Raw genomic sequence first — 15,037 nt, 5'->3', positions numbered from 1 at the left:
CCGGTTTATGAGGCCTTAATAATAAGTCCCTCAACTCAACGCCATCTTTAAGTATAGTTAAGTGTAGATTGTTGTAGCCATTCGAGGCATAGCTTTCCTACACTGTAAGTAGTTACTATCCCTGGATGTTGTCTCTGGACATATCTTGGATCTGGCTTAGTTACTGTAAACCCTTGTGTCTTGTTCAAGAATCTAACTTGACAGTTATTCGTGTCTGTGGGCCATATTAAACATTTTTTCTAATCAGGATCAGTTCTGATTTTTAGTAAAATTGTTTTTACGACGACCCCTCCCTCTGAAGTGTTTTTACTATCAGTCATAGGCACAGATATGGATGGTTTGTTTAATTCTTTTATCTTAGCTAGTCCAAGACAGGATGTTTGTTGAACAGTGTCATTCAAAAACATTATTTGCTCAGGAATAATGCAGACACGAAATTAGGCTTCTATTCCCTGCACTTGCCAATCTTTTGAACCCCAGATAGTTTTCGTTTCTATGTTGTCTCTTCAAAAGTCGAAACCGAATGAGAACAACTGGGCATAAAAGGCTGCAGAATAAATTTGCTTTGTATTTGTCAACATACTTTTCATTCCTGTCTTATTAGCATTTTTAAAGTAAAATGTTTCCGGATTTGTGGTATTAAAACCTGAGAAGTATGGAAATTTGTTACAGAATGTTTTTGAGCTACCTTCTGGTGGCATTGCACAATATTCCCATTGATTGAAAGGATAAACATTTCTAGGGCTTGCAGATTTGTGCAAGTAATGATGACCAACATGATTATAACAATACATTTGTGCATAATCTGATGAACCTTCTAAGTATTCATGTTTTGTAAGTTTTGCAGACATTTCTAAATCTGACATCATGTTATTAACAGTCTCAAAGTCCCAATCATCAGAAAATGTGCTGGGTGAAACAAAGTCACTCAGGGAAACCTTGAATTGATGTGGAATCTTCAGACGCTTGGCAGGACCATAGAAATCATAATCAGTTCTGTCCCATGCTATACCACCTGGTATAGGAATGGCTGTGATGTTCACTGATGACAAGTCTCTTTGTTCATGATGAGATGATTTGTGTGGCTTCAGGAGCAAGTTGATATTCTTACTTGCTCTGTCCATTTTACTATATTTTCCATCTATCAGCTTTCCCAAACTTAAAACAAGATTGAGCCAAAGTAGGAGAGAAAGTACACCTAACACAATCCAAAATTCAAACCATGGTGAAACCAAATAAGTCTTTTCTAGTTGCTGAAAAAAGTGCTGGTATTTTGTCTTTAAATGTTTTGTTTGCTGGCATTGTTTCAGGCTCATTGGGATCCTCAGAAAATGTATCAAAGTTGATGAAATAGCCAGAGGCAGTTCTGTCAATTGTTGGTATTGCATCCAGATTACTTGAAATCGCTGGAGCTACTGGATCTCTTGCCATATTAGTATAGTCCGAGGCTACATCATTGTAAACAGGAGTGTCTTGACAAACTATTATTTGGGTTTCAAGAGGCACAAGTTCCATTGCTTTGTAGCATAGTCCTTCTTTTCGTACTGCAGATTCTTCAAAGGTGATGAGTCTCTCAGTTTGAACCTCTTTGATAGTAGCCAGATTTGGTCTATTACTACATCTTTGGAGCCCACTGGGCCTACTACTTATTATCGGCCACATGGTGTGGTTTTACCAGGTCAATTGATACAAACCGGTCCTCCTTTCTTCCAGCAAGGGGCTGCAGTAACACTCTTCTTGATCCGTGGATTGCTAGCACAGGTACTGGTTTTCTGTATGAAGGCCCAAATTCCTTCTTGTCCGCGATCTTTTCTCTGAATAGATCCCCAATCTTTGGGATCCATATAGGCCTTGCTGGGACAGGTGATTTTTCTTCAGTGGTAGTTGGCTTCTGTAATGTGTTGCTTAGACTTCTTCTTGTTTCATTTAAGTACTGCAAAACAGCCAAACGGTCTTTGATATCAAAGGTTTTTTTTGGTCTACCACTGAAGTATGACGATCGAGGTCTTCAACAATCATTCTAGTACCAAAAAGGATTTCATTGGGAGTGATTCCACCCAGAGAATTTCTTGGCAGATTGTTAAGACTACGTTGGACACTTATTAGATGTTTGACCCACCGTTCACCCGAGCCTAGTACCCTAGCTGTTATTGATTGCTTTATGTCACGGTTTTTTCTTTCCACAACCGAATTTCCTTCAGGATGGAATGGACTTGAGTACCGCAATGCAACGCCCAAGTTGGCCATGGCCTCCTTGTAAGCTCGAGAGCTAAACACAGGACCCTGGTCAGAATGTAGTGTGTCGATTGAGTATGTGCCGATAACGACCCTCAAATCTTTTATAACAGTTCGCGCGTCAGCCGAGCGCTGAGGCCACATCCAAATGAATCTTGAGCATGAATCCACTGCGACCATGATATATTTATAGTTGCAATCCCTCTGTAAGAGACCACAGTGGTTCAGATAAATACATGCTATTGGTTTATCTAAAATTAGAAGGGGCATCTGCGCCGGGCTTTTCACAGTCGAAACCTTCATTTTTTGGCAGATTTCACATTCCAAAACATAGTTTCTGGTCTGTTCCCTCATGCGCAGCCACCAGTATCTTTGTTTTAATAACAACACTGTGGCAGAAACACCTGCGTATGCAGAGGCAAGCCCTTCATGTGCTGCTAAGATTAGTCCCAATCTGTTTTCCATGTTTGGAATTACTCTATCCCCCACTCCAGGGATTCGAGCAAAAGGAACATTATTTGCATCAGTTATATTGGAGTACTTGAGTGGAAAGCCTTTTGATAGCGTTTTACTGCTGTCTTTATTGGAAGTGGTGACAGTCTGAATTATTTTGCTGTCTATTTTTATTTTTGAATGAGTGATTGCAGCTACGGAAGCCGTTTGCACAGCTGCCTTCGCGGCTTCATCAGCCAATGAATTCCCTTCAACGTGAACGCCATCACGCTGGTGACTCAGTGTATGGATCACGTGAGTCTTTTGTAGTTCTTTCTGTAACTGAATTACTTGTTCCCAGAGCAATTCATGCTTGATAGTGCCACCTTTTGCATCTTTGAAACCGTTTTGAACCCAGTTCAGCAAGTATTCATTATAAGAGTGGACGCAGTAATACGAATCGCACACAATGAGTGTGGGGAATTCTTGATCGGTATTTTCCAGCGCCATCTTGAAAGCCTGTAGTTCAGCTCGCTGAGCTGTACAGTCTCCTAGAGATTGAGTTTTTGTGACCATAAGTCTGAATTTACCATTGCGCCAACGACCTTTAACAATCGCGCACGCAGCACTATAAGCTTGTTTGCCCCCAATTGCGGGCTGTGCTGATCCGTCTGTATAAATTATACATTTGTACTGTTCTAGAGGGAGAATTTCAGTCGGCAGAGGACATTCTTGTTCATATTGTAAAAATTCTTGAGTTTCAACGTCTGTTGCAGCAAGAGATTGTATCCATCTTGGATGTAAAGTCTTTGCATTCGGAATACTTGCTTTTGTCACTGCCTCTAAGGCATGTATAGGAGTAACGACTTTTATGCATTTTCCCTGTGCGAGAGCTCTCTCTTTTGCTACTGCAGTCTGAACCGCTTACATCATTTTTTCTGTTGAAGTGAATTTCATTTCAGCTTGTCTGTACAAGTGTGATTTATAAGCAATTGGTACTTTTTCCCCTTTCTTAAAGGTTAAGTACGTGAATCCGCATCTTCTTGGGATGATTCGGATTACAAGGTTGCGTACGTTTACGCGTGTCTGTAAATGTGTTGTTGCTAACATGTCTGTTTGCACTGAACTTAAAATTTCTGTGTTTTTGAGTCCAATTAGTTGGTTTGAAATCAGGTTTGATTAATGCATAGAGAGGTTTAACCCTTGCTACGTATTTTAGAATGTAAGTTCTTCCGAAATTCAGGAAACCTAGAATTGACTGTAAGTTTTTCAGCATTTTTAGAGGTTGGAGCAGCACACATTTCTCTAAAATGTTTGCTGCCAGGCTTTTGCCTTCACTTGAATGTTTGTATCCTAAGAATAGGACGTTGAGGTGAGCAATTCTTGATTTTTTAAAGTTGAATTTGTACCCTTCAGATGCGAAACCAAGTATTATGGTATTCACACTGGTCAAGTACCTTTCTGAGTCATCGTCTGTAAGATAGAAGTCATTGACATAAGATAATGCCTCATCATCATACCTTTGTATTAACTCTGTTACTCTGTCTGAAAATAACCCTGGACTATTCTTGAATCCCTGGGGGAGACTACAGAAGTGACGCTGTGTCCCGATAATTGAGAAAGCTGTCAAGTACCTGCTTTATGGTGCGATATTTTGACAGAAGAAACCGTTTGAAATATTTAATGTAGTTTTATACTTTTTGCACACATTGTTATTCATCAGTGCTGCACTGTGTGCATTTTGTACTGCAAATGTTTTGCAATAGGAGTTTAAATGTCTTTAGACCAAAACTAGATGATATGTATTGCCTGGTTTGGAGACAGGAAACAAAGGATTGTTCATGGATGAGGTGCATGTTTCAATCATCCCTTGGTATTCAAGTTGATCTAAGATCTTCCTGACCTGCTTTGTAGCTTCTTGCTTAACTGGATACTGCCTCTGAGCAGTTGATTGACTTTTTAACTGGATTTTAAGGTGAGGAGAATCCTCATACCATCCTACATGATTTTTATATAATGCTGGAGACTGGGCCACAGCCCATTTTCTGGCATACGTATATTTTTTATGAATCGGAATATGATTGGAGAAGGCTGGCATAATGATCTCTTCGCCATGTGGGCACTCCCTGACAAATTTTGGTGGCCAGTCTTTTACAGGTAGAAGAATGTCATAACCCTTAGAGAGCTTCTCCCAAAAGAGTGTTCTTATTTTCCTAGTTATGTCCCCCTCCATCAGGAGTGTTACTTCATATAACTTATGGGGTACACTAACCCTGGTGTCGGCAGTTTCCACTTGAATATACTCATTTAAGTCCACTGTCTCCAGATGATCCTTCAGGATCTTGCGAGCTATGGTGACTTCTGCTACGCTGTCCAGCTTTGTCTGGGCCCACTACCATTTCTTGAGTTGTGTTCTCAAGATCCTCGGCATGTCTGATTTTTAGACCTGCTACCTTCTTTTTGGTGAATTGGGTTTTCGTTTTGATCGTCTTAGGACTTCACACGTTCTTCCTTGTGTTCTGACCATCCTCTTCTTTCTGAATTCTGTGAGGAACTCTGAAAGGTACGAGAGGAACGTGTATCAATCAATCAATCAATTCCTTTATTCGGTTTTCATAAAATATAGAAAAACCATAAAAGTACAATAAAAAAGATACAATTTACATTTCAAAATTGTACTTCATTCGCTATATACAATAAATATTTTAAAATATCTACTCATTCAGGAATTGAAATCGATTTGGATGATTAAGAAAGAGATATAAGCAAAAAATAAACAAAAAACAACGGTTAAAAGCAGATATCAGCTAATTTAAAAAAAGGACCTTATTTACGTTAAGAATATACAATATAAATTACTATTCAAAATTTTTCCTGTGCATAATACAGATTTTCAGGATTTGTGCAATATTTTTCGCAAAACACTTTATTTCCAGACATTGTAAGGCGATGAATGCTGGGCGACATGATCTCAGACCAAAAATTCTTAGAATTGGTTTTTATCAATCTTCCCCTCCACTCCTTATAGAACTTGCAAAACAAGACCACATGCATTGTCGACTGGACTGATATGTCGTCGCAAGGGCAAAATGACAAAACTTTTTCCAGTCATTAACTTTCGGAAAGTATCAGTATCTTGATATCTATCAGGTTTTCTCAAATTATCCCTATTCATGAGGTTATACCTCTTTTCAGAGGGCTCCCTCTAGTATCTAAATAAATTAGTGCCTTACCAAACATTGGGCGCCATGTAGTGTAGTTCCTATATTCCCAATAGGCTTTGCACATTGGAATAATATATCCTATAGAGGTGACGTAGGACTTAAGTCGACTAGGTCTCTATCGTATATATTAGACTTAATTGTGAGTGCCAGCTAGCTCAGAGGTCACTAGAAACTTTCTCGAATACACAAGAAGGGATTAGTTTCTGACAACCACATAAACATGACAACTTTGTTTCCCCAAGAATAAAACTGATCTTCAGAGTCGTGGAAACAATAGATAGATATTTTAGTCAGTCAATCGTGCATGCTTCGTTTCACCAGAGGTGCAGAGAAATAGAGAGACAGGCGTTTTCAATAAAAGTATTTATTGAATAGTCTTCTTTCTCATGCAAAAGAAAGGAACTGCTACAATCATAGTACTGGCTGTAAAGTATCATGCGTACAGCAAGAAGAGTATTATAAAATAATACTGTAAAGGCATGGTATGGTTTTTAAGCCATAAAATACATACATAAATAACAAAGACTAAAAGTGCTCCACTGGAGTTTCTAAAATACGCATACCCCAATGTACCTAACCTTAGTCTAGTACGAGGGAAGAAGTAAGTATGTGTTTAGTTTCTTTGCCAAGAATCTATCCAAGATTTCTCTTAGGGTCTAATCAGCTCCGTACCTTGGTTTAGAATGAAGGAGGTCTGGTATCTCTGTCTCCGGGCTTGATTTCCCAACACCGCGAGAGGGGAGCTTGGAAACACTGGAGCTTGGTTCTCAGCAAGAGAAAGGCAGCTTCTCTGTCAGTGCGTCATCTGGAGGGTCAGCTTCCTTCAGCACTTGCTGTAGCGAGATACGTCAGGCAAGTAGATAGTCAGACTGCTCCAAACCACTGTGTGTTTGCTAGGGCAAGTGTAGGCATATTTATACCTTGAAGGTGCCTGGATTGACGTAAGGTCAGACATAATAACGTCACCAAAGAACGATAGTTCTTTGAAAACGCCATGATTTCTAGGACAAATCAATATTCAAGAAAGGAGATGTCCCCGACTGCTGAAGCCGAGTTTTCCAAGAAATCGTTGTGGCTTATTGGAACTAGTGGATGTAGCCATGCCGTATTTGGACTGGATGTGCTATGTCTAAATATGGTTATGATTTCTATGCCTATGTAAGGATAATATGAATTATACCTAAATAAGAGCATGAATCGGGAAAGTTACACTAGAGACCTAAAACGGGAGAACCAAAGTGGCACCAGAAGGGGAAATACTACTCTCACTGCTTGGTCAGGAAAGTAACTTTGCGACTAACTAAATAATAAAAACACAAGCAAAAGATAAGCAAATTCAATGCCAAATGTTATACAAAAAAAAAATTATACCAATATATTAAAAAAATCTGACATGATAGTTTGGAAAGTGTGGGCAAATTAATGGGAGCCAGAGCCACCCAAGATTTCTTCCACAAGACCAATGTTTAGTGAATCCATATCAGGTTCCATCTCCGGAGACGATGATTGCGAAATTGCCCCATTGAAAGACACCAAAGAACAGACATGATGCTCATTAGAGCCTATGCTCAGGAAGTAGTCTGACAATCTGCATCTGTGGTCTTAGAGCCAGAGTTTGTATTCCTCATGCTGAAGCACCCATCTACCGAGAGGGAGAGGCTCATACCAAGCAATTTGAAGATGCCACAAGTTCATGGGGCAAATCCAAAAATGGGTCATTATCAGACTCCTCAACAGCTTCATGTCCACAGGATCAGGCAAGTGCAAAACCAAGCAGACATTCAGCAGACACTCATCACCCATTCAAAGGGGCAACAAAGGCAATGAAGAATGAGCTGCATGCAAGTAAAACAGGTGGGTGTGAATGAAAATGATCAGTCAATGTTTAATTCCTCGAGCAAAAGGGCTCCAAGCAGTTGTATTATACACTCAGAAAACAGCTGGAATGGTGGCAGTTCTAATGCCAATAGGCTTCAAAACGGAACATCCATAGAAACAAAAATAGGACCAAAATGCTGCAAAGGAGGAATAACAGCAAGGGCATAACTCCGAACACATTGGAAAATAATGAACGAATAAATGCTGGTATAACACCGGATATCTTGTGGAAGATACTGACTCAGCCCGTCCTGATTACTTTAAAAATGTGTGCAATCCCAATAGTATTAGAGGCCTTAAATATTCGGTGCACTAGCTCACTGAAATATAATGTAAGATTGGTGTTCAACATGGTCTGTATTTCACTGGATGTCCTTGCAACCTGTATTTCGAAGTTAATTGGGCGGATGTTAGTACCACATCCTTTTGAAACAATGAGGCTTTGAGTCCGCTTAGGTTGTTGAAATCTACCATCAACATTGGAATTGAAGTCCACAATGTAGCATCCAAGACCATATGAGTAGGTGGAAAAAGCACATTACTGCAGCAGGGAGATCAATAAATTATATGAGATCCTAGCCTCCATGCTGCAATAGTATTGGTTGCTTAACATTAAATAGCTTCCATTTGAAATGAGAGTGATGGGGGGTGTATTGAAGGGGCTGGTATGTCTTTTAAATAACAGGCCAAATTTGCTACCGACACATTGCTGCACCGTGAATAGTAACAGGTTTACAAACAAGCAAGTGACCAACAGAAGAGTCTCATTCCTTTCCAGTAAGAAATACTTCTTTCTCAGACAGCTCACATCAATAGGAGAATGGGAGTGACCATAACTCATGAATAAGGCTTCCCCCTAGGGTTTCATATCTACACACTGAGAAATGTTTCTTGCAAGATGTGAATTGGAAGGTTGAAATTGGCAAAGATATTACGCCATGTATAAGCCACACTGTGGATGGTGTTTCTGCTATTCTGCTGGTATAAATATTGAGGCCCAGACTCCAGAACTTTTGAACTCTTTTGGACTAATAAGACTGCCAAGAAGAAGAGCTGGAGAAGCTGTGATCAGGAACTACCACTTTGCTGAGTGCTGTGTTGGCCTGCAGTGGCTTCTTCTGTCTTGGGCAGTGAAAGGACTGGACTGAACTTTCTGCAACTCTATTATTGAGTATTTCCAAGGGCCTGAAATAGAGCTTGTGTCCTGTTCTGAAGTCTCATGGCCTGCAAGACTTCACCAACCTCAAGGTACCGCTACTGGAACCGCTGTTTCAGCTGCCACAGTGAAGGGAAACGCAACCGACTCCGTCGCTGGCTCTGTGTCCTGATGGCACCGCAGGCCACACCTTCTGCATCTCGCACCACAACCCTGGTCTCACCGCTGACGCCGACCAACGCTGCCACCACCAAGCTGCTGCTTGCACCGTGACCTGTGGGCACCGCACTCCGCACCACCGGGCTTCACTTCGCCATCCTGGTCTCACCGACACCATCGCTGCTGCTGACTTCAACGCCCATGACCGCATCGTGGCTGGGGTTACCACTCATAAGTTTCACGATGTATCGCCTTGTCCCAAACAGCCATCTGGGCCAACCGACGCCAGCTCCCGCTAACCTACTCTGTCACCAGCACCGCAACCTGCCAGCACAGCAGCGAGCACCGTCTTGCCCTGCACCATAAGCCTTCATCTCACCAACGCTGTCTGGACGATCCTCACCGAGCCACTGCCTAGACTGCATCGAGAGGACACCGCAACCTACACCACTTCCATTTTGCAACACAACTGCGAGGGTTGCCATGACAGGCTCGCACCACCATGTCAGCCGCAGCGACAAAGGTACTGTTACTGAGTCTGTCCATGCTTTCGCTCGCCTGTACCGACACGGTCAGCTGGAACTGTTAGACTCAGTTGTTTTCAGCATCGCTGTAGTCCTGGATGGAGCTACTGACTCATACAAACTGTGTTTGTCAATTATTCTTGCAAAATATACCTTTTTTAAGTACTGTATTGTGGATTGTTATTGTTTTCATCTTGTTTTAAGTATATAAAATAATGGATTTTTTTCTAAAACTGGTGCAGTGTCCTTTTGTAGTGTTTTAACTGTATTACTGTTGGTTATGTGCAAATGCTTTACACACTGCCTCTATGATAAGCCTGACTGCTTGTGCCAAGCTACCAAGGGGGGGAGCAGGGGTTATTTTTGGAGTGTAACTCCCTAACCCTGACTGGGAAGAAGGGTCCCTACTTGAACAGAGGTGTGAACCCTTGCCAACTAACAAGGCTACATTCCTTCTTTACTGCCTTCTTTTCATTAACGAGATCTCCAACTTGCCGAATACGTCACCAACTGCTCGTTAGATGGGCTGTCATTGAATTCGTGTAAGTCCTGTAAGACAGCACAACAATCCTTTATGTCAAAGGGCATGGCCACCACCACAATTTATGGGCCTTCAAGGTCTGGAACATACATTTTGATGCCGAAATGGACCTCATATATGGCCCAGCCACCAGGAGATCTTTTAGGGAGATTGTTATGTGCATGCTGCACCCCACATAGGTAGTGAATCCTACTATGCCCTATATCTAATACTCTAGCTGTTAAGGACTGCTTTACGTCAAGTTTATCCTCTCCACAACAGAACTGCCATTGGGTTAACATGGAGAAGAGTAGTGTATGTCTACACCCATGGTAGTCATTGAATCCCTGTAAGCCTTAAAGGTGAAAGCAGGGCCCTCGTCCGGGTGGAATGTAGCCCATGCATGTATTCCTATAATGACTTGTAGATCTTTAATAACAGTGCGAGCATCACTGGAACAATGTGGCCACGCCAAAAGGAACCTAGAACAAGAATCAACTGCAACTAGGAAAAATGTAAACACTCCATCCGAATTAAGAGGGCCACAATGGTCCAAATAAATGCAGCCAAAATGTATGTTGCAAATCAACAGATGTGTCTCCCTTGGATCCACAGTGGTAGATTTAATTTGCTGACTAATGTCACAACAAAAGACATAATTCTTGGCCTGTCTGTGTAAGCCAGGCTACCAAAAATGTTGCAGTAGCAATAAAATTGTGGCTGCAACAGCTTCATGCACATTTATCACTAAGGCTAACCTGTGTTCTTGGTTGGGAATCAGATGATCACCAAGTCGTGAAATTGTTACAAAGTGAATGTTATGTTTACTTTGATGATATGTACACTTTGTCGGAAAGCCCCTAGACAAAGGGGTGCCTTTGCGTGTGGCATTAACTGCAGAGAATATATCAATGCCTACCTTTGTTTGAGAATGAGTAATCACTGCAACTGTTACAGTAGCAACTACAGATTTGACAGCTTCATCTGCCAAAGAATTCCATACAACATGTGGTTCCACACGTTGATGACTCAATGTATGAATGGCATGAGCCTGAGCCAGCCTATTTTCTCAATCTCTCAATATAAGTGAGGAGAATACTGGATCAGCATTTTCCAGTGCAAGTAACAAGGATTTTAGTTCAGCTGTGTAGTGCAGTCCCCTAGGAATGTGTGCGAGTTTTTGGTGTTTGGACATTTCCGTCCAACGTCATACTGAGAAGAGTGGTTCACGATGCAGAATATTGGAGCATGGTACCTATAGTAGGTTGGACTGAACCATCAGTATAAGCAATGTATTTTACAAGAGGAAAAACATTGCTAGGCATGGTTAAGTATGCTCATATTGAAGAAACTCTTGTGTCTCTCCAGATGTGTCATTGATTAAGTCTACATTAACAGTTGTTTAGGGTGTTGCCCACTGTGTCCATCTAGGATGGAAGAATTTAGTGTTAGGAATGCTATTTTTGGTAACAGCCTCTAAAGCTGGAATCAGATTAACAACAATAATGCGTTTCCATTGTGTAAGTGGGAGCTCTCTTAGTATAGCCCTTAGCACTGCAGTCTGAGTGGAAGACAAAACACATTTCCGCACTGGAATATAAATGTGATTCAGATGCAATCTGCATTGTCTCACCTATGTTAAAGGTGATATAGTTAAAGCCAATGGCACCTGCAATGATACGGATAACCAGGTTGGTTGTGTTGACATGTGTATGTAAGTGTTGTGTTGCAAGCAAATCAGATTGTAGTGATCTTAGTATTTCTAAGTGTTCTGATGTCCAATGAGAACTGGGAAAATCAGGATGAATCAAGTCATACGTAGTGCCAATGATGTCCATGTTTTTCTTCAGTGTCCTCGGTTAAAGCACTATTGGGGAGAAGTTGAACTTCTTTTTGTGAGATAACTTTGGTGTGCTGATTGCTATGAAACCCATGCTGACCCTCCTGGGAGTGAATGAGATAAAACAAACTTTTGCGACGTTAGCAAAGAGGGCTATCATTCGACTTGACACCCATTGCAAGGAGGGAAGTTTGCAAGATGTGAATTGATCCATTACACCCGAAGGTGGATGACAGGGTTAGGGCGCCTGTTTGGGTTTGGCGCTTGGATCTGGGGTCTGAAATGGGACATCCCTCTGATATTTGGGCCACTCTTTCAGAATGGTGCAGGAACGAAGGGATAGGCCAAGCATTCCAATAATTACACTAAGGCGCCATAAGAGGTGCTGGCCTGGTTTTTTGTTGGGACCCTGGGTGAATGCAGAAGACTGCAGGATGGATAGATAGAGCAGTTTGAGACTTGCAGACACCCCCAGTGGTACGAGGATTAAAAAACAAATTTAAAAAAAAAGAATAAATGAATCAATTCATACAATGATTGAATGTGTTGTGCATAATCAGGTATGTAAGTTCTGCCAAAATTTAGAAAGCGTAACAAGGATTGCAGTTTCTGTATTAGGAGGCTGCACAGCAGTGCACCGTTCTCCAAGAAGAGGGTGTAAGGGTTTGTCTTTATGTGTAAGTGTGTAACCTAAAAAGAGGACACTCAGAAATGTTGTATCATATTTCTTAAAGTTGAACTTATAGCCAGCTTTGGTGAATCACAAAATTATGCCATCCACTCTGGCCAGACGTGTATTTAACTCATCATCTGTCAAATAGATCTCATCTGCATGGGACAATGCATCAGGGTTAATCTCTGGTAGAATTGACACTATGCGGGCAGCAAACAGTCCAGGACTGTTCTTATACCCCATAGGGAGATGTGAAAACGCAGCTGAGTCAAGTGCCAAGAAGGCAGTCCAATCTCTTCTTTCATGTGTTATGTTTTTGGCAGGAATAAACGTTGGAACTGTTGATTGATGTTTTGTATTTTTTACAGACTTTATTATTTATTAGTGCCGTACTGTGCATATTTTGGTTTGCAAATGTGCCTGTATGACTGTTTAAATGTCTGTACTCTAAGACTCTGCGGTATGAATGATCCAGTTTCAAAACAGGAAATAGTGGAATATTAATTTGAGAGACACAAGGTGCAATTACTTTAACAGGCGCTTTAGCATCCCGTTTTCATGGGTATTGAGTTTGCATTTATGGGCTGGATCGTATAGGTATTATATGATAAGGAGAATCCTTATCCCAGCCGACATGATCACGATATAAACCACATCTATTATTTGTGTCCATTCAAAGCAAAAACAGCCTATAGCTGCTAATATGTTCAACCAAGGGAGAACCAAAGTGATCCCAGAAGGGAAAATACTACAAGTGAAATATTTGTACTTGGAAGCATTAAAGAGGTAATTGAAAAATAAACAATGAACCTCAATTCAAAACAAAGCAGATGTAAAAACAGCTTAGAGACCTATATTACAGCAGTGAATGTCTTTCATCAACAGTATTTTGAAAAGCATGACTAAACAATAAGCACCGTCACATTAGTTCAATTTGGTGAACACTGACCTAATGGTGAATATGTGTGGTAAGTCTCATGTGTCCAATTTACTCATATTATTATCAATTTACATACCTCATTTGATTCTTATTGGAGGAAGTATCCAGAAAGGGAACAAAAGCATTTTTATTTGTCATCACTTTATTTTATCAATATGTTATTTTATTCAGAAGATGTCAAACACACCTGTGATATTATTGCGAACAAATTACTACTAGTATCTGTATTTATCCATATTTATTTTGTACTTAGTGTAAAAAATGGAGCTGCCTTGGGTACATTTCCACATTTATTTAATCAACAAATATTAACTTTTGTTTGAATGTCCAATGGGTTTTAGCCAGTTACAGTTTAATACAGTCAGTTGAAATAATTTGCATCCTACAACAGCTTAAACCACTGTACTGCTGCAGTTATTTAAGCTTCATTAAGAAATCTTTTTATTTTTTTTAACTCCCCTGCCTGGCAATCTGCCCAACTGTTGGCCTATTACTCATGATTGACAGTAGTAAGAACAGTCCAAAATAAAACATATTTTCTATATTTATCCATAATTAAAATAAATACAGACCGAAAAATAGATGATTTTCCATCTTTTTTATAATCTCAAAAAAATCATTAAAATTGAAAACTGGGAGCCTTAATTATGTGTTAAGATTTGGCAGGTAACTTTTTGCTGAGTGCCTTGAGCTGTGTTTATATTTTCCATGTGGGGCTTGGAATTTTTTTATCCATTTGAGCTACTAACATTTTATTCATCTGAAAACCACAGATTTTGCAGCAGATGTTCAGTTATTAACGATGCCCCAAAGTATGCAAAATCTGGTGTTAGTTCAAGATTGGAGAATTTCATTGGCTTCACATGTTCCACGAACTACAATACTCCTAAATGACAGTTGTACTAAACTCAAAAAACATGAGTCACTGCTCATAAAGAGAGTCATTTGTTACTACACAGTTCTGGAAGCATGGCCACAGCCTTAAAGTTATATGTCAAAACATTGCAAAATACCCGTGAAGAAGATCACTCACCTCCTTTTCAGCTCATCAACACATCAAATCTCTGGAATAAGAAAATATATCATTTTTAACAAACAGAAAAGTGAAGAGGTGAAGGATAAAGAAGAGGGGGAGTTATTTTGGAGCTACATCTCACTCAATTACCAAATAACACAAAGGTGCCTGGCATATTTGAACGTGATACAGGGACCTCCATTACAAGGAAAGGATACCCTTGCGAAAGAACCCAGTTTTGGGGTGTTCATCTAGGGCATCATTTCTAAGTGATAGTAGTCACAGTATCCGCCTCATAGTGTTCTGGTGCTTTCATGTTACATAGAAATCTACCCGTAGACATAATGCCTACCTGCATCATATGCTCACCAATTGCTTCCTGATTCACTTCTATGAAGAAAGCCAACAAACTATTTCAGTACAATTTCCCACAACCACCCG

The sequence above is a fragment of the Lissotriton vulgaris genome, chromosome 10, assembly GCF_964263255.1.
Source record: "Lissotriton vulgaris chromosome 10, aLisVul1.2, whole genome shotgun sequence".
NCBI classification, from domain to species: domain Eukaryota; kingdom Metazoa; phylum Chordata; class Amphibia; order Caudata; family Salamandridae; genus Lissotriton; species Lissotriton vulgaris.
Note: the sequence above shows the minus strand (reverse complement) of the source record.